A 21,473-nucleotide genomic window follows, 5' to 3' on the forward strand; every position below is an offset into this window, starting at 1 on the left:
TGTCAAACATCAAAAAGGGGGAGATTGTTGGTGCAACATCCCTCAGGTCAAGGTTGACCTGGTTGACCAAGCTTGAGTCTTGGTTTGGGTTTCGATGTTTGACAATGCAAGGTTGATTGAAGAAGAGTCAAGTAGGTCAAGGATGTCCGGATACTTGACTGGGAAGTCCTAGTGAGTGAAGCTAGGCAGGAGGAAAATCCTGGTGAGTGAAGCCAGGTGAAAGACCTAGTGAGTGAAGCTAGGCAATTGGGAAGTCCTAGTGAGTGAAGCTAGGCAGGAGGAAAATCCTGGTGAGTGAAGCCAGGTGAAAGACCTAGTGAGTGAAGCTAGGCAATTAGGAAGTCCTAGTGAGTGAAGCTAGGCAGGAGGAAAATCCTGGTGAGTGAAGCCAGGTGAAAGACCTAGTGAGTGAAGCTAGGCAATTGGGAAAGACCTAGTGAGTGAAGCTAGGCAATTGGGAAAGTCCTGGTGAGTGAAGCCAGGCAAGAGGAATCCAAATGGGTCAAGGTTGACCAGACACTTGGTGAGAGTCCAAGTAGGTCAAAGGGATTGACTGGATACTTGGCACGAGGAAATACAGATAGGTCAAAGGGATTGACCAGACATCTGATGGAAGTCCAAGTAGGTCAAGGGAGTGACCAGATACTTGGCATGAATAGAAAAGTCTAAGTGGGTCAAAGGGATTGGCCAGACACTTGGTGGGAAGTCCTAGCAGGTCAAAGGAGTGACCAGATGCTAGGCATGATGTACCAACAGGTCAAGGTTGACCGGATGTTGGTTTGAGAGGCTTGGAACTTGGTTTTGGGCAAAAACCAAGTGTTGGATCGAGATCCAGGAGCTGGATCGATCAGTGGATCGATCCAGGCTTCTCCTAAGCGAACAGAGAGCCTCTGGATCGATCCGTGGATCGATCCAGATGTTCCAATCGATCAGTGGATCGATTGGGACGCGGCTGCTTCGCGCGATAAGCGCTGGATCGATCCGTGGATCGATCCAGGTGTTTTTCCAGAGCACAGAGGCGCTCTGGATCGATCCGTAGATCGATCCAAAGCCTCCCCGATCGATTGGGAACATTCGAATCGATCGGGATCCGACCGTTGGCGTCGATAAAGGCCGCAGGCGTTCATTTCCTTCGGCATCTCTTCTCCGATTCACTCCAGATTTCTCGCCAGCTCCAAAGCTCAGATCGCCAGTTCTTGAAGGATCTTGGAAGTTTTCCAAGTCAAGAGGCGGATCAAAGCCAAGAAGAGAAACTAGGGTTAGGGTTTATACTCATTGTAAGCTTGTAAGCTTGTATTTCTTGTATCCTTTCCCTCTCTTCTTGTATTGAGTCTTGTAGGGCTTCTCCGCCCTTGGTAGTTACCATAAAGGAGAGTTTTATTTAGTGGAGGGTGTGTGTGTTGGTGTGAATCCTTGGATTAGTCACCTCTTGTGAGGTGGATACCAAGTAAAACCAACCGTGTTAGCGTTGTGTGTTTGTTCTGTATTTTCCGCTGCACATCTTTGAAGGAACAAGCAATGCCGAGCAAGGAGCGAACGCGACGAGCTATTCACCCCCCCCCCCCTCTAGCTACTTTTGGTCCTAACAGAAACTTTTGTTGTACGATCCTCTGTCTGATCATGCCGCCTGTCAGCAGTACTAGCTCCAAAAAAATATCGAAAGATAACTTGCTGTGTCTGTTACTTGGCCAAGCGGAATAGCCGCTCGGCCGGAATTCTTCTGTCCACATGCTGTCTGCTGTCACGCCAAGCAGGATAGCCGCTCGACTGGAAGTCCACTATCCAAGTGTTGTCTATTGCCGAGCCGAGCGAGGTGGCCGCTCGGCCGGAAGTCCCTGTTGGTGCAACATCCCTCAGGTCAAGGTTGACCTAGTTGACCAAGCTTGAGTCTTGGTTTGGGTTTCGATGTTTGACAATACAAGGTTGATTGAAGAAGAGTCAAGTAAGTCAAGGATGATCGGATACTTGACTGGGAAGTCCTAACTGGGATGTTAGGCAGGGTGAAAGACCTGGTGAGTGAAACCAGGCAGAAGAAAGTCCTGGTGAGTGAAGCCAGGCAGAAGAAAATCCTGGTGAGTGAAGCCAGGTGAAAATCCTAGTGAGTGAAGCTAGGTGAAAGACCTGGTGAGTGAAGCCAGGCAGAAGAGAAGTCCTAGTGAGTGAAGCTAGACAGATGGAAAACCCTAGTGAGTGAAGCTAGGTGAAAATCCTGGTGTGTGAAGCCAGGTGAAAGTCTTAGTGAGTGAAGCTAGGCAGATGGAAAATCCTAGTGAGTGAAGCTAGGTGAAAGTCCTGGTGAGTGAAGCCAGGCAAGGGAAAATCCAGATGGATCAAGGATGATCGGACATTTGGTGTTGGGAAGTCCAAGTAGGTCAAAGGATTGTTAGGATGTATACTAAAAGCCTAGCTTTTGGTATAAACATTTATCTAGAAATAAGAATCACATTGGTCAAATGTCTACATTTATGATAAATGTAGTTGTTCAATTAATTTATATTGTAGATAATATGGTGTGTGGTGTCACACACAGAAGATCATGTTATCGGTTCCTTATAAATTATAAACAGTAGCTCACGACCAAGATGGAAAGGAACAAACCATTGGAAGGTCGTAGTGTAATTAGGTATTAGTTTATCTTAACTATATAATTACACTAGTACACTTAGAGTGTATTGAGTAGGACCATTTGAGGTCGTTCCTTTTATACTGACTTTATGAAGGAACAAAGACCTCAATTATTATGGAAGTGTGTGCTCTTAATCCTAATATAATAACAAGCACATATATTTGATATTTATTTCTTTAATTTATCAATGGGTGAGATTTAGTTCGATGAATCAATAAGCCCGATAAGTTGGGAAATGATATCATTTATAGTGTGTGTTGTTGATTATAGAAGGAAACTGTGTCCTAGTGATCTAGGTTGAGAATGTCCCCAAGAGGAGCTCATAAGGATTGTCATGTTAAACCCTGCAGGTGGACTTAGTCCGACATGACGATGAAGTTGAGTGGTACTACTCTTGGAGCTAGATATTAATTAAGTGAGTTGTCAGTAACTTACTTAATTAGTGGACATTTGTTATCTTAAACACAGGGAGACTAACACACTCATAATAAGAAAGAGCCCAAAATATAATTTGGGATTGGTGCGGTAGTTCAATAATAGTTCTTTAGTGGAATGAATTATTATTGATGGAATTAAGTTGTGTGTTCGGGGCGAACACGGGATGCTTAATTTCATCGGGAGACCAAAACCAATTCCTCCTCTCGGTCCCTATCGTAGCCTCTTAATTATAGAGTACTATACCCACCTATACCCACCTTCTTACCCATCCTATAGGGGCCGGCCAAGCTAGCTTGGAGACCAAGCTAGGGCCAGCCATGGGTATGTTCATGGGTGAATTCATGTGGCCAGCCCTATTAAAATAAAAATGAATTTTAATTTTAAAATTTTTCTTATGTGGATAATATAATTTAAAAGAGAGTTTAAAAATTTAAATCCTTCCTTTTATAAGATTCTACAAAAGATTAAGAGAAGAGTTAAAATCTCTTTTCTTATTTGTAGATTAAAAGGTTGATTTTAATAAAAACTTTCCTTTTAATTATATTCATGATTTAAAAGAAAGTTTAAAAATTAAAAATTCTCTTTTATTAGTTTATACAAAAGATTAAGAAAAGATTTAATATCTTTCCTTATTTGTAAATTGAAAGGAGATTTTAATTTTTAGAGATAATTTTCCTTTTTGGAAATTATCCACATGTTTAAAAGAAAGATTTTAATTTATAAAATTTCTTTTTATTAACCAATCATGAAGGGATTAAAATTATTGGAGAATTTTTTATAAATTTCTAGAAACAAATTAGGAAGTTTTAATTTTTGTTTTAATTAAAACTTTCCTTGTTTTGGGGAGAAGAGTGGCCGGCCATTATAATTTGAAAAGAGAAAATTATTTTAATTAAATAAATTTTCCTTTTCAATGGCAAAAGAATTAAGGAAGTTTTTATTAAATTTTCCTTATTTGCCAAGATCAAGGATTATAAAAGAGGGGGTAGAGGAGGCTTCAATGCAAACGACTCTATTATATTTTTCCTCTCTTTTCTCCTTGGGTGTGGCCGGCCCTTTCTTTCCTCTCCTCTCCTTTGTGTGGCCGAAACCTTCTCAAGGTGGAGATAGCTTTGGTGGCCGGATCTAAGAAGGAGAAGAAGGAGAGAAAAGAAGCCTCTTTTCTAGCATCCCTTGGAGCATGGTGGTGGTGGTCGAACCTCTTCATCCTAGGAGAAGTTTTGATGGCCGAAACTTGTAAGGAAGAAGAAGGTGCTTGGTGGTTCTCATCTCGGAAGATCGTTGCCCACACAACGTCCGAGGTTAGAAGAGGAATACGGTAGAAGATCAAGAGGTCTTTCTAAAAGGTATAACTAGTATTTTTCCTTTCCGCATCATACTAGTTATTTTTGGAAATAATACTAAATACAAGAGGCATACGATTCTAGAGTTTCGAATTTGTTTTCGATATAGTGTTCTTTTGTTTTTTTTTCCTTGTGATTTGATTGTTCTTTTCGGTTAACCTAAAGTTATTTTAGGAAATTAAATATTAGCTTTCCATAAAAGGTTTTGTCTAGTCGGTGGTGGTTGCTCCCATATCCAAGAAGGTCATGTGCCTCGCCACGTCAGTACTGGGAACCAATTATGGAAATTAATATTTAATGGAATTAATAACTTAAGGTGATTTGGGTCGAACGTGTTAAGTTCCGCAAGAGACCCAAGTCAAAACCTAAAAGAACAAATAGATTCAGTTTTGGATCAAACGTGTTAAGTTCAGCAGGCGATCCAAAATTTAATTTAAAAGAATACATGGTAGCTAGGAAAAGGTTCAGACCTTTGTACAAAATTTTTGTACAGTGGAACCTCTAGGTTTTCCGAGTAGCAACCAACAATTGGTATCAGAGCTAGGGTTTTGCCTCTGTGTATTTGGTATTAGTTTAATTATGCACATGTCATACATAATTTAGGCAGGATAATAGTAGGATGTGCTAACTTTGTGGATGCAGGATCCAACTATTATGGCTTATAGTTATTATGTGTGTGATTGGACCCTTGGACATGTCAAGGACATTTTTATTGTGTGTGCATGATTGTATTATAAAATACAGCAGGAGCTGTATTTAGTTTTATTAGGATTTTATTTTTGATCTAGTTACATGTACATTCCTTTTATGGAATATAGGATCGATGGATGTAAATTTTATTTTATGTTCGATCTAGTTTACATGTACATTCCTTCGAGGAATATAGGATCAAAATGTAAAATTCTATTTATGTCGCGGATCGAATCTTGCAAAGCGTGGAACCTTCTAAGGACCAGAGGCGCAGCGGAACTAGGAGAAAGATGGATGCGACAGCTAGACCCGGTGGCAGTGGCCAAATATGGCAGCAGCTTGGGATGACAACACACGGAGGACAACAAGAGATAAAAGTCATAATAGTTGAAAATTAGATTTTCTATTTATTGCTTTTATATTGTGTTGTGTGTGCATGTTAGTTTACATATTTAGTAGGCTAGCATAGTTAAAATTCCTCATTTATAAATAACTAAGTGGGAGAGGGATTTTTAAGTAAATCCCATGGTCTCCATTACTGGTTTGTAAGTGATGCAAACAAGCTTGCGCGTTGGCTCTGAGTGCCTTCCTCCATAACGGATGAGCTTGTTTGTGGATCACTAGAACAGACTTCCATTTTTGGATGACTATAGGAAGTTAATTAAGAGCGTGTGATCTTCCCCAACGGAAGGGGCATAATCTTATTAATGGACTTAGTGTCAAGTAATGATATACACTTAGACACATCTAATAGTATCCTCCCCATCGGAGTCACTGCTATTATTTGTGTGACCAAATGATACCAACTATTAGTTTTATTTGTCAAAAAGTTAGGTTGACAAGATAATAAAATTAATGGGTTAAAACCCTCCTTTTACAAATGTTGAATTTGTATACGTCCATACTAACGTGGCATGCAAAATTCACGGTGTTTTGAGGTTTTGGTGAATTTAAATAATATTGTTTAAGGAATCAATATTTTTTTTTAATTCAAAAGTTTTTGACCAAATATTTGATCAAAGACAGATCAACTATTAATTTTATTCGTCATAAAGTAAAGATGACGAGATAATAAAATTAATGAATAAAATCTCCTCTTCAATTTTGTACACGTCCACACTATCGTGGCATACAAAATTCATGGGGATTTTTAAGGAGTTGATCTTGACCAAATATTTTTATGATTCTTAGGATTTAAATATTTGTCAATCCCCTAGTAGTCATACTGATCCTGTCCGAACCAGAAGTCAACAGACGCTGGGCACGTGGCGCTCCAAGGCTCGCTGATGTAGATCTCCAACTAGTGTCGAGATGCTCCGGCTATCCTGCACAGAAGTCGAGCCGGGAAGGGGATTCCCAGCGACGACCCTCCGACGCTCAAGTCAGGTAAATCACGATGAACAAGGTGGCTCCAGAAGTCTCAGAGTACGTACCAGAATTCTCCTGCCGGTGAAACCTGAGGTTCTTTATATAGAGCGGTGTCAAGTTTGGGCACGCGTACCGAAATGCATAAGTGTCTTCTGTCCTTTCCTAGGTATGCGGCTGTCAGAAAGCTTACCTGACCCCTACCGCTACAGTCAGAGCATGCCCTCGATGGGACAACGGAATCCCGAAGTGCATAAGTGTCCTCTGTCCTTTCCTAGGTACGCGGCTGTCAGAAAGTTTACCTGACCCATATCGCTACAGTCAAAGCATGCCCTTGATGGGACAGCAGAATCCCCTGTCACAAGATTCGGAGCATGGCACACACGTGAAACCTACAGGTTGTCAAAGAAAGAAATCCTCTGGCCTTTTCCTTTGCTCCAAACTTGTAGTCCGAGCGGACGGATACCTAAACATCCGACCGGACATCCGCAATGGTTTACTTGTGCTTTGTGGAGACTAACAAGCAGGGTGCTTTATCTGCGGTCGGTCAAAAGGTCAGCTCGGTCCATGACCTTTTTAACTGAGCGTCGGAACCCCGATTTGACAGGGTGCCTCCCAACTATAAGTGCGAGCCGGCCGGACCCCTCCGGGTACTCGATTCCATCGACCGGCCGGCAGTCCAATCGGACCGACCGTCTACGGCCGTCCGTCCGGTCGGACCACACTCTCCTCTGGGTGGGCGGCTGTTCCGGTGACTTCCCCTTGGCGTTGACTTTGCAAGAAAAAAGAGGGGGGAGGCCCATTCTTACTACCGGATCACTTGCCTTCCCTTCAAGTCTAGTCGAAGGAGGCGCATAGTCCGACTGACTGGACTGTGAGTCTAGCCGAACGGCTCATTCATGATGGTATTCTCCGCCTGGTCAGCCGTAGAGATGTCCTTGAATGAGTCAGCGATGGCCTTCACCGGATCTCCTCGCGTTCTGCGCCAATCTTCGCCATCAAGGTTGATCATACCTTCATTAAATGCTCTGAACGATTGACTGCCACGTGGAGCGATGCTCTCGGAATACGGAGGCGGCAGCGTGATATTTTGATGTGACCGAAGCAATTCGAAATATACGGCTAGATGTATGCTTTGGTTCCCGTGACCTGGATCCGACGGTGGAGGCCGTCCGGCCCTCACCCTATAAATTCTTCATTTCCTCCTCACCTTCACACGCCTCCGTTACCTCTACTGTTGCTTTCTGCGCTCTGGAGCTCCGGCGATCTCGCTTTTGCCCTTTGACGCTATCCGGCGCCTTTCTTCGATCCCTCTTCCCCCAGTAAGGTTTTAGATCTTTCCTTTTTCCTTTCCGATATCTAATTCGCACTTCTGCTCTAGTTTTTGAAACTCCATTTCCTCGTCTTTGAAACTTCCTTTTTGATTTCTTCTGTCCCGATCATGGCCAGTTCTTCTCATCCCGAAGAACAATCCTTAGGCCCATGGTATACTACCATGCGATCTCGCTTGAACAACGGATTTTGATATTTTGGTGACAATTTGAAATCCCAGGGATATCGAGTTCGCCTATTGGTCTGTCTCGGCCTCCAGACCACCAGCGGTTTTGTGTCTTCGCGACCAATTCATCGCCGGTCTGCGGTTCCCGTACATCCTTTTATAGTAGACGTCTGTAACTATTTTAGCGTGCCGCTCGGATTTAGTACCAAATACCTTTAAATCGCTCTGCGGCGTTGTCGTTTGTTTAAGATTCACAACATCCCCTCGGAGGTCTTCTTTTACTTCTATTATCCTAAGCAAGCCGAGCCGGGCACCTTTATGTTCCCCGATCTGGTCTTCTTCAATAAACTACCCACTTCCAATAAACATTGGAAGGACTATTATTTCTACCTCCGCATGCCCATCAGCCAAACTTTCCGACCCGCTGGCGAGTCTGAAGAAATTCAAGACCCGATCGGATTATCTTCACGCCGCAAATGTACTAGCCGGTCTACGGCTTGACATCAACAAGCTTCTTCACGAGGGAGTGATGTACATTTTGGGCTGAGTCCTATACACTTCCGACCGGCTTTGGTAAGAACTTTGCTTTGGCACTTGCTTTAATTGCTAACTGATTTCTTTTTCTCTTCCTGCAGGTGACATCGTCATGGACTCGGTGATGGCCGGCGTTCTAAAGAGAAGCGGCGCTGGAGGCCGTGGCGCCAAGGAAATGAAGGTGCTGGGTATTCAGCCGGTCGGTTCTCACGAAGGAGAAAGCGACACCCAGGTGAATCGGCCGCTCAGGCCTCTCAACAGCAGGTGGACAGCGGAGCTACCCCTCCAGGGAACCAACGGCCCCCGAGGAAGGGTCCGTTCGGGAGGAGGATCACCTTTGCAAAAGAGACGCCGAGTGGAGACCCCGCTACACCTCAGCGGTCCAACCCTCCGACCGGGCCACCGACCACTCGGGGAAAGGCGCCTGTGCCGAGACCATTTCGTCCGACCGGACGCCCTCTGATTGGGACGAGCCGGAAGCCCCCACTGAGGCCGGTCCACTCAGCACCCGTCCCCCCGCTCGTCGTTCAGTCCAACGTTCGACCATCCATTCGCGATCTTCCGCGCCGACTTCTGATCCCGGTCGGGCGATCCCTCGTCACGGCCGCACAGTTCGGGCCACTCTTCATCTCCCTACTGAAGAGTTGCTTCCAGAGATGCTCGGGCGCGCGTAGCACTGATCCCTCTCCAGAACTTAGCCAACACCACATGCAAGCGGCTACGGGGCAAGTTCTTCGTTGTATTTTGTTTTTGTTTTGCCTAAAATATTTCCGCTCGGCTTCTAACAACTGCGCCTTCTCGTTTCAGAGGTGGGTGGAAGAGATAGCAGTTTCGCCTGGCTATGGCGGACGAGGAGATAAGGCAACTACGGGCGGTCCGAGCGGCTCCCAAGGACCTTCCTACTCCGAGCTGCAAAAAGAGTGAAGAAAGCTCAAACTCTGTGGTGTGGCGAAGAAAAGCAGTGACCGGCCACGCCTAGCGGAGTCCGAGCGACAGGTCAAGTCGCTTGACACAAAGATAACTCGGCCACCACTCGGAAGAACACGGCCATCTCCGATCTGGAGAAGAAAAGCGTGGGGCCGGGGCTGGAGTCGAAGATAAAGAGGCGGCCAGACGGCTCGATCGGGAAGGCGGCAGCCGCTCGGTGATGCGGAGAAGATCGAGCGTCAATGAGGCCCTCAAGCTCGAGGCAACCTTCAAAGAATACGGGATCTTGGTAGGCGAGTCGCCGCTCTCCGACAAAGCCACATCCGATCGCCCGAGTTCTCGGAGAAAATTTGCGAGCGGATGTACTCGGCTTTCGACTTGGCAATTACGGCTACTATGACCTATCTGAAGTCGAAGGGCCTTCTTCCGGAGTCCACCAATATTCCGGGCGGCGATCAGGTGGAGCTTCTGAGCAACATTCCGAGGGACCTCTACGACTACATCGAGTAATTCTTGTAATTTAGCCGCTCGGCTGATCATGAACCCTTTTGTATTTAGGCCACTCGGCCTAAGGTTTTAATTTTAATGAAATGCTTTCCTTTAGTGTATTTTATCTTCTTGCACTGTCCCCTTGCTAACACTTGTGCTGCCCGCTCATCTCCTGTCACATCACACCTTTGGAGAATCGCTGGAGTATTTTCTCCAGCTCTTCCGTTCGGCCGCACATAATTCTGTGTTGCTACCAAGAATCGCTAGTTATGAGACGATCCGAACCTCTCGATGTTCAACCTCAGAGCTCGACGGTTGGCCTGCTCGGATTATTTATAGACGTCGACTCGTCTCTCGATTTTTAACGACGGAGCTCGTCGGCGCGGTTATTTATAGCCGGTCGGCGCGGCTCTCGATCTTTAACGACGGTACTCGTCGGTCTTCCGCTCGGAGAGTTTATAGACGCCGGCTCGTCTCTTGATCTTTAACGACGGTGCTCGTCGGCGCGGATATTTATAGCCGGTCGGCGCGGCTCTCGATCTTTAACGACGGTGCTCGTCGGTCTTCCGCTCGGAGAGTTTATAGACGCCGGCTCGTCTCTTGATCTTTAACGACGGTGCTCGTCGGTCTTCCGCTCGGAGAGTTTATAGACGCCGGCTCGTCTCTTGATCTTTAACGACGGTGCTCGTCGGCGCGGATATTTATAGCCGGTCGGCGCGGCTCTCGATCTTTAACGACGGTGCTCGTCGGTCTTCCGCTCGGAGAGTTTATAGACGCCGGCTCGTCTCTTGATCTTTAACGACGGTGCTCGCGGTCTTCCTTCGGAGAGTTTATAGGCGCTGGCTCGTCTCTTGATCTTTAACGACGGTGCTCGTCGGTAGCGGATATTTATAGCCGGTCGGTGCGGCTCTCGATCTTTAACCGGTGCTCGTCGGTCTGCTCGGAGAGTTTATAGACGCCGGCTCGTCTCTTGATCTTTGACGGTGCTCGTCGGTCTTCCTCTCGGAGAGTTTATAGACGCCGGCTCGTCTCTTGATCTTTAACGACGGTGCTCGTCGGTCTTCCGCTCGGAGAGTTTATAGGCGGCTCGTCTCTTGATCTTTAACGACGGTGCTCGTCGGCGCGGATATTTATAGCCGGTCGGTGCGGCTCTCGATCTTTGACGGTGCTCGTCGGTCTTCCGCTCGGAGAGTTTATAGGCGTCGGCTCGTCTCTTGATCTTTAACGGCGGTGCTCGTCGGCGCGGATATTTATAGCCGGTCGGAGCGGCTCTCGATCTTTAACGGCGGTGCTCGTCGGTCTTCCGCTCGGAGAGTTTATAGGCACCGGCTCGTCTCTTGATCTTTGACGGTGCTCGTCGGTCTTCCGCTGGAGAGTTTATAGACGCCGGCTCGTCTCTTGATCTTTGACGGTGCTCGTCGGTGCGGATATTTATAGCCGGTCGGCGCGGCTCTCGATCTTTGACGGTGCTCGTCGGTCTTCCGCTCGGAGAGTTAGACGCCAGCTCGTCTCTTGATCTTTAACGGTGCTCGTCGGTCTTCCGCTCGGAGAGTTTATAGGCATGGCTCGTCTCTTGATCTTTAACGCGGTGCTCGGTAGCGGATATTATAGCCGTCGGCGCGGCTCTCGATCTTCGACGGTGCTCGTCGGTCTTCCGCTTGGAGAGTTTATAGACGCGGCTCGTCTCTTGATCTTTAACGACGGTGCTCGTCGGTCTTCCGCTCGGAGAGTTTATAGACGCCGGCTCGTCTCTTGATCTTTAACGGCGGTGTCGGTAGCGGATATTTATAGCCGGACGGCGCGGCTCTCGATCTTTAACGACGGTGCTCGGTCTTCCGCTCGGAGAGTTTATAGACGCCGGCTCGTCTCTTGATCTTTAACGAGGGTGCTCGTCGGTCTTCCGCTTCGGAGAGTTTATAAGCCGGCTCGTCTCTTGATCTTTAACGACGGTGCTCGTCGGCGCGGATATTTATAGCCGGACGGGCGGCTCTCAGTTTAACGTCTGGCTAGACGGCCGTCAAGGCTAATTTTGACACTTCCGTTGGCGTAGCTCTTTGCCTTTCCCCAGCTTGGATAATGCCTTCCTGGCCGCACGGCTCGGGATCTACTTCATCGAGTATTTTGGCTCGGATAATATACCTCCGTCCGAATGGCACGGCCTTCGATCTTGAGCGTTTGGCTCGACCCATTTACCTCCGGCCGTCCGAAGCGCAGACGCCGATGTGACGTTTGGCTCGACTAATTTACCACCGGCCGGGGTTATTTGCTTACAAGTCTTAACCACATAAACCTCCCGGCCGATCGGCTCGGGGCCTTCAGCTTACGATGATAATGCCTTATATTCGCTCCTTTGACTTTTCATCTCGCATTTCAAGTATTTAGTCGAAAATGAAATACAGGGTGATTCAGTGATACCCTTTCACCCCGCCGGTAAGGCTGGAGGTGGTTCGCTCCACGGCCTATCTAGCTGCCGTCCTCATCCTAATAAGCACCCGAGCGGAGCCTTTCGATGATTTTGAAAGGGCCCGCCCATGGCGCTTCAAGCTTGCCGACGTCGCCGAGCTTGACTTTCTTCCGGACAAGATCGCCGACTTGGAACGATCTGGGAATTATGTGCCGGTTGTAGTTTTGCTTCATCCGTGACGGTACGCCATCAGTCGAACGAACGCCTTTGCCCTCTCCTCTTCTACCAAGTCCACTCCATGTTTCTTCGTTCGGTGTTGTCATCATCATAGTTACGGATCCTGGTGACTCAACGCCGACTTGACCGGTATGACCTCACCGCCATACCAAATGGAACGGTGTGACTCCCGTCCCTTCTTTTGGCGTCGTTCGGATAGCCCACAAGACGCTCGGCACTTCATCCGTTCCTCCCAAATGGTCGAGCCGAGCGCGCAGAATCTGAAGAATTTCCCGGTTGGCGACTTCAGCCTTGAGGATAGGCCACGGACGTGAAATGTTGCTCAATGCCGTAGCTTTGGCACCCCTCCTCATCTTCCACTGCCGCCCGTTGTCGGACACCATCGGCGAGGATCGAACCGACAAATGATGTCTTTGATGAATTTTTAACCATTTGCTCGGTGATCTTTGCCACTCGGCCTCCACCCACTTGGAGAAATAGTCTACCGCCACTAGTAAAATTTCCTCTGCCCGGTCGCCATCGGAAATGGACCCACAATATCCATTCCCCACCGATCGAACGGACATGAGATGGTTGATGCCTTCATCTCCTCTGTGGGTCGGTGGGAGAAGTTGTGATACTCGGCATGAAAGGCATGAGATATTGTCCGAGCGGCATCTGTTGGCCAAAAGTATCCGGCCAAGAGGATCTTCTTGGCTAACGACGTCCGCCCGGACCTCCACATGATCCTTGATGTACTTCACGGAGGATGTGGTGAGTCCTCGAGCTTACACATTTTAGCAGAGGGCGAAAGCTTTCTTGTAAGCGATCTCCGATGAGTGTAACCAACCGGCTCTTCTTCGAGGAGGCGGGTGCATATTCATCGATGGTGTGGTGCTCGAGCGGAGGAATTCTATAATAGGTGTCCTCCAGTCACTTGGAAACGCGAGGCCTTGCATCCGGTCGACATGCGCCACCATCAGCGTTTTCAATTGGTGCTGAATAGCGGCCGGCGTTATTGAGCTCGCGAGTTTGGCCAACTCATCGGCCGCGGTTCTCCGTTAGGGAATCTTCTGAATAAGCACTTCTCGGAAAGTAGCTTTGAGTTTTCAAAGGCCACGTAGAGTTTAAGCCGAACACAGTTGATTTCAAAGGTGCGGGAAAGTGGCCAACTGTGAATCCGAATAGAGTCACCCGACCGGCTCCCACATGCCGTCTTGTAATCCGGCTATAAGGGCCTCATACTCGCCTCATTGTTGGTGGCCTTGTAGTCCATAGGACGGATAGGTGCATCTTTTCTTCTTGCGGTGAGATAAGCAATATCCCAATCCCGCTTCCGAGTCGAGTGGAAGACCCATCCACATATATCCTCCACAGAGCTTCCGGCTCGGCCTCTGCACTTCGGTCACAAAATTGGGCTTTAATGGTCGAGCGGGTCTGATACTGGATGTCAAACTCGCTTAGCTCCGTCGTCAACTTGATTAGCCGCCTTGACGCTTCTGGATTGAGGAAGACTCTCCCCAGGGAGTTGTTGGTCATTACAATGATCGTGTGCGCGAGGAAGTTCATGCGAAGCCTCCTAGCGGTGAGTACCAGTGCGAAAGCAAGTTTCTTGAGACCAGTATAGCTAGATTTGACATCTTTCAAAATATGGCTCTAGAAATACACCGACTGCTCCTCACCGTTCGACCATACAAGGGCCGAGCCGAATGCATGCTCGGTCGAAGACAGATAGATCCTGAGAGACTCTCCGACGACTGTCTTGGCTAGTACCGGTAGTGAATTGAGATAGGTTTTCAACTCTTCAAATGCTCGGTCACACTCTTCGTTCCACTGGAACTTAATAGCTTGGCAGGATCTTGAAGAATGGCAGGCTCGGTCGGCGATTTTGGAGATGAATCTGGACAAAGCAGTTATCCGACCGGTCAACCGTTGCACTTCCCTTGTGTTTCGGAGGAAGCATGTCTTGCAGAGCTTTCACCTTCGGGGTTAGCTTGATTCCCGCTCGGTCCTCGTATCCCAAGCGTCCTCCTTTGCTCCGACAGGCACTTAGGGATTCGGCTTGACTCGTATTTGCGCGGCGTTGGAATGTCTCTTCCATGTCTTTAAAGAGATCTGCAGCTGGGGACGGATTTAATAAGAATGTCGTCATAAACTTCCGATTCCATCTGCTCCTCACAGACACTTTGTTCATCAAGCGTTGATAGGTGGCCCCACATTCTTCAATCCGAGCATCACGTTATAACGATGAGTCTGGTCGGCGATACAAAGCTAACCTTTTCACGATCTTGGCGACGGTGCACAGTGATAGCCACGGTGGCGTCGAGCATGCAAATTAATTCCCACCGGCCGTAGAGTCCACCAGGTGATCTATCGGGGCAGAGGATAAAAATCTTTGGGACATGCTTTGTTTAAGTCCCGAAAGTCAATGCAAACTCCGCCCGGCTTGGAGACCAATACCACGTTAGCTTACTTCGGGGCTGCACCTCAGCGTGTGTGGCGGCCTCCAAGTTTCTCTACTTCCTTGGGATTATGGCATTACGCTCGGCTAAAATCTCTTTTTTCGCTTCACGGCGGGCGTCGGTCGGACATGCAACTCATGTTGCTTGGCGAAAGTTCGGGCAACTCGTGTGTCGACCAAACAAAGACATCATGATTTTGCTGGAGGCATTGGATCGACTTCTTCTTCTGTTTTTCCTCTAGATCCGAGGCGATGAAAGTGGTGGCCTCCGATCGGGTCGGATGGATCTGAACTTCCTCCTTTTCATCATAAATTAAAGCGGGAGGTTTCTCGGTTATGGCGTGTACCTCGATTCGGGGGCCTTCCGAGCGGAAGAAGCTTCGCTCGGATCATCTCCACATAACACCGCCGGGCTGCCACCTGGTCCCCTCGCACTTCGCCTACCAGATTCCCCACCGGGAATTTAATCTTCTGTCAGTAGGTCGATACCACAGCTCGAAATTCATTGAGAGTTGGTCGGCCCAATATCACGTTGTACGCCGAGGGCGCATCTACCACGATGAAGTTCGTGGTGCGCATCCTAATCAGGGGCTCTTCTCCGAGCGAGACGGCCAATCTTGTCTAACCGATTGGCGAAACTTCATTGTCAGTGAAGCCGTACAATGGTGTTGCCATGGGCAGGAGCTCAACCCTATCAATCTGCAATAAATCGAATGCTTGTTTAAAAATAATGTTTACCGAACTTCCTGTGTCGATGAAAGTCCGGCGGATGGTGTAGTTTGCAATCACCGCCTTGATGATCAGCGCGTCATCATGAGGGATTTCGACCCCCTCCAAGTCCTTAGGGCCGAAGCTAATCTCGGGCCCCTCTGCTTTCTCCTTGCTACATCCTACAGTGTAGATGGTCAGCTGCCGCACGTGGCCCTTCCGGGCTCGGTTGGAATCTCCCCCGGTTGGTCCGCCCGAGATAATCCCGATTTCTCCATGGGAAGTATTGCTCCTATTTTCCTCCTCTCGAGCGGACGGTCGGTTCCGATCGACTGAGGCGCCGGCAGGGCTCTCTTTCTCAGGGACGATCGGTGATGTCGCCTCTCTATCGGTCCGGTCGGCTTCACTGGGTCCTTTGCCTCCTGTCGAGGGAGGAGACCGTCTTCGGCTCTCCGGGAGCAGGATTGGACACAAAGGGAAGGCTGCAATCCCTCGTGTTGTGCGTATCCGTTTGGTGGAATTTGCGGAACATGGGGTCCACCTCTTCTTTGGCTTGGGGCGGCGACCACTTCTTGCTCGTCGATCGGCGTGAGGATCGATTGCTTGACCCTCGGTCCTCGGGTGGGCTCTGGCGGTGTCTTGTTTCCGCTCGGCATGAGCAGTGGCGCTCGGCTGGAGTTTCCTTTTTCCAGGCGGCTTGCGCTTCTTCCACATTTATATATTCGTTGGCCGATGTAGCATGTGATCATAATCTCGGGCGGCTTTCGGATGAGCGACCGGAAGAAGTCCCCATCCACAAGGCCTTGCGTGAAGGCATTCATCATCGTCTCCGATGTGGCCGTTGGGATATCCATCGCCACTTGGTTGAATCGTTGAATATAGCCTCGGCGATTCTTTCGGCTCTTGCTTGATGGCAAACAAGCTGACACTTGTCTTTTGATAGCGCCGACTATTGGCGAAGTGGTGGAGGAAGGCCGTTCGAATTCCTTGAAGCTCGTGATGGATCCGTCCGGCAACCTTCGAAACCACCGTTGAGCCGATCCCGAGAGGGTGGTAAGGAAAACTCTACACTTTACTCCATCATGTACTGATGGAGCGTGGTCTGACATCGAACTTACCCGGATGATCATCCCGGTCCGTTGTTCCATTGTATTCGCCCGATCGTCGGAGGCACGTAGTGCTGGGGGAGGGTCTCGTAAAATATCTTCCGAGAATTGGCGATTGGTCCGCTCGGAGATGAGTGCGGGGCTTTCCTTTCCATCATCCCGCCTTGGCATTTCATCGAAGAAGAGCCTCTATCTCTTTGAGCTGTAGGCTTAGGAGTGCGAAACAAGGCTCGGTGAAATGCGACGGTGGCTTGAGGTGCTTCCGCTCGGCCATGAGACGCAGATGTTGCTTGTTGCTCCCTCCGCTCGGCGGATGCTTTTTGTTTTGCTCTATGAGTTTGGCGGCCCTTATCTCGACCGTCGAGTTCTTCTGTTGAAAGCGTCACTGTGTGTTGTCGTCCGCCTCGTCCATTGTCTCGATCGGATGCGGGGCGTTCCTAAACGGTGCCAATTTGATCTGTCCGAACCAGTCAGCCGACGAGGCACGTGGCGCTCAAGGCTCGGTGATGTAGATCTCAACTAGTGTCGAGATGCTCGGCTATCTGCGCGAAGTCGGTGGGAAGGGATTCAGTGACGACCCTCGACGCTCAAGTCGGGTAAATCACGATGAACAAGGTGGCTCCGAAGTCTCGAGTACGTGCCAGAATTCTCCTGCCGGTGAAACCTGAGGTTCTTTATATAGAGCGGTGTCAAGTTTGGGCACGCGTATCGAAATGCATAAGTGTCTTCTGTCCTTTCCTAGGTATGCGGCTGTCAGAAAGCTTACCTATATAGAACTGTGAAGGATTGGGACACGGAATCGAAGTGCATAAGTGTCCTCTGTCCTTTCCTAGGTATGCAGCTGTCAGAAAGTTTACCTGACCCATATCGCTACAATCAAAGCATGCCCTTGATGGGACAGCAGAATCCCCTGTCACAAGATTTGGAGCATGGCACACACGTGAAACCTACTGGTTGTGAGAGAAAGAAGTCCCCTGTCCTTTTCCTTTGCTCCAAACTTGTAGTCCGAGCGGACGGATACCTAAACATCCGACCGGACATCCGCAATGGTTTACTTGTGCTTTGTGGAGACTAACAAACAGGGGTGCTTTATGACTGCGGTCGGTCAAAAGGTCAGCTCGGTCCATGACCTTTTTAACTGAGCGTCGGAACCCCGATTTGACAGGGTGCCTCCCAACTATAAGTGCGAGCCGGCCGGACCCCTCCAGGTACTCGATTCCATCGACCGGCCGACAGTCCAATCGGACCGACCGTCTACGGCTGTCCGTCCGGTCGGACCACACTCTCCTCTGGGTGGGCGGCTGTTCCGGTGACTTCCCCTTGGCGTTGACTTTGCAAGAAAAAAGAGGGGGGAGGCCCATTCTTACTACCGGATCACATACTATAGAAAAGGCTTAGTAGTCCCAATTGTAATGATTGGAATAGGACTTGGACATTAAGGTAAACTGTCTTCTTAGAGCTAAGAACAACATAGGTGTATTTAATTCATTAGTTGAAACATGTTTAGTGGTGTTATCTACCAGAACCTGGAGTGTAGATACAGATGCCATTAATCATTGCAGGGTTCCAGGAAACCCGACAACTAAATGAAAATTAAAACACCGTCCACATGGGCACTATTATAAAAATGGTAGCTGTTGCAGTGGGAGATGTTTATCTTTTGATAAGAATAAAATATGGATTTTTGAGTAATTGTCTTTACGCACCAAGTTTAGAAAGAACTAGTTTTCAATTTCTAAACTATTCAAAGAACTTGATATTCTGCCTCTTTTAATAACAAAGTTGTTATTAAGAAAAAGAGGGAAGTTATCTGTTCTGGTACGTTGGTTGGCAATTTATAAATCCAATAACTCTCACGATGCAACAAATGGAAATTAGTAACACATCTTCTAACTTTAAAAGAAAGTAACCTTCGGAAATAAACCAATTATATATTTGGCATCTAAGGCTAGGTTATATTAACTTGAGTAGGATTCATTGGTAGCTGATGAACTTTTGGGTTTATTAGTAGTGGAAATCTTTCCTGTTGGTGCAACCTTAGGTCAAGGTTGACCTGGTTGACCTGACTCGAGTTGACCTGACTCGAGTTGTATTTTGATGTTTGACTTAGGAAGATTGTTGGTGCAACCTTAGGTCAAGGTTGACCTAGTTGAGTTGTATTTTGAGGTTTGACACTCGTGGAAAAGTTGTATTCTTGATATGGGACAAGAATAGATGTTTGGGAGATTATTGGTGCAACCATAGGTCAAGGTTGACCTGGTTGACCTGATTCGGGAAAGAGTCCAAGTATGGAGACTTGGCAACGGAAAAAGTCCAAGCAGGGAACTTGGCACTGGAAAAGTCCAAGCAGGGAGCTTGGCAAAAGAAAAGTCCGGGAGACTTGGCACTGGAAAAGTCAAGTATGGAGACTTGGCACGAGAAGTCCATGCAAGGAGCTTGGCACGAGGAAAGTCCTAACTGGGATGTTAGGTGTGGAAAGTCCGGTGAGTGAAGCAGTGGGAAAGTCCTAACTGGATGTTAGGCGGTTGGAAAGTCGTGAGTGAAGTCAGGCAGTGAGAAAGTCCTAACTGGGATGTTAGGCGGTGTGGAAATCCTGGTGAGTAAAGCCGTGAAAGTCAGGGTGAGTGAAGCCAGCAAGGGAAAATCCAGATGGATCGGGGATGATCGGACATCTAGTGTTGAGGAAAGTCCAAGTAGGTCAAAGGGATTGACCGGACACTTGGCGGAGAATTCTAGCAGGTCAAGGAGTGACTAGATGCTAGGAATGATGAACCAACAGGTAAGGTTGACCGGATGTTGGTGTAGAAGCCGAGGTTTAGGGTGGGGAGTTTGGATCGGTTTGCAGACCGATCGGTGATACATGGATAGCGATCGGTCACGAGACGATCGGTAACCATCGATAGCCTCATGGGTTATCGATGGTCGGAGCCGATCGGACAATGATCGAGGAGGTGCAATTCGGAGAAGAGAAGCCGATCGGTCCGTAGCCGATCAGAGGTTCTGATCGGTGCGTGGACCGATCGGGAGGTTCTGATCGGTCCATGGACCGATCGACGGATCAGGGAGGATCGTCTCCGATCGGTCTGCGGACCGATCAGATGTTACTGATCGGTCCACAGACCGATCAGGGTTCTAGCCGTTGTGACGCAACGGCTAGTTTCTTCGCTGTTTCTTCTCCGCAGGTATAAGAAGACGAGGGCATCTTCTGTGCAACTACTCTCGATCTTCTTTTCTTCTAGAACTTTTGTTCTTCTGCTGCTAAAGCTTCTACTTCAACTGAGCTTTGATTGAGCTCGCCTCCGAAGCTTCGCGTGAGCTTCCAGTCGTCGACCAGCTGCTGCGTTTGGGTTGTGAAGTTGCTGCTTCACCTCCAGTCGACAAGAAAGCAAGCAATTGATAGAGTGCTATTGTATTCATATTGTATTGCTTTTCTTACTGTTCTTGTACTCTTTGTTTGCTGTTGCAAACGTTTGTGGCGAGGTTTCTCCACCCACAAGGAGTATATTGTATTAGCCGGTTCTCCGGGGACTCATCCACCGACGGATTGACTGGACTCGTCCACCTTACGGACACACCGAGGAGTAGGAGCCCTAATCTCCGAACCTCGTTACATCCTTGTGTTAAGGTTTGGTTTTCTTCTCTTTCGTTTCTTTGTATTTTCCGCTGCGCTAACACGTTTTGTAGAAAGAAACGACGATTTGGGGTCAGCTATTCACACCCCCCTCTCTAGCCTCCGTACGAAGGATCCTAACATTTCCAACCTGCGAGTCTTACTTGGAAGGAAAATAACCAAGAAGCTTTTAAGTCTAAGGGGTATGGAGTCAAAGATATGTTGAAATTGGTTCATTCTAATTTGTGTGATCCTATCCAGACAAGAGGTAGTATTGAATATTTCGTCTATTTTATAGACAACTATTCAAGATACAAATAAATTTACTTAATGTACCGCAAGACTAAGTACTTTGATTAGTTCAAAAAAGTACTAGGCTGATGTGGAGAAACGACAAAGTAAAAAGACACTATGGTGAGATCATAGTGGCAAGTACCTCTTGGGAGAATTTAGGAGTCACTTATCAGAAGTAGAGATTCAATCCAAACTAACTGCACATGGTACACCTCTACAGAATGGTGTAGTAGAAAGAAGGTATAGGACTCTTATGGAAATAAGTAGATTGATGATGAGTTATTTTACCAAATTCATTTTAAGGATATACTCTGGAAACGGAAGTGAACATAGTACCTTCCAAAGTCAGAACTCTCTACTCATATAGAATTGTTGAATAGGCGTAAGTCTATTTTGAAACATATTCGGATTCGGGTAGTCCAGCACATATGCTGAAGAGAGACAATGAAAAGTTGGACAGGAATTCACTTGTTTGTGGGTTATCCTAGAGAAATGAAAGTAGGTTTATAGTCTTAAAAATCAGAAGGTCATTGTTAGCATCAATGACCGATTTTTAGAAAAGGACTATATAATGAACCACCTGCTCATAAGTAAATTTGTTCTTAAGGAAATAATAAAGGACATGTCTAACCTAGTACCAACTGTACAAGATGAGATACCACAAGAAAATTGCAACACGTATCACAAATAATACACAATTGCAGAAAGTGCCTTGTCATAGTGGGAGGGTTGTTAGGCAACCTAAATAGGTTCTTGTTTTGGGA

The sequence above is a fragment of the Zingiber officinale genome, chromosome 4A, assembly GCF_018446385.1.
Source record: "Zingiber officinale cultivar Zhangliang chromosome 4A, Zo_v1.1, whole genome shotgun sequence".
NCBI lineage: Eukaryota > Viridiplantae > Streptophyta > Magnoliopsida > Zingiberales > Zingiberaceae > Zingiber > Zingiber officinale.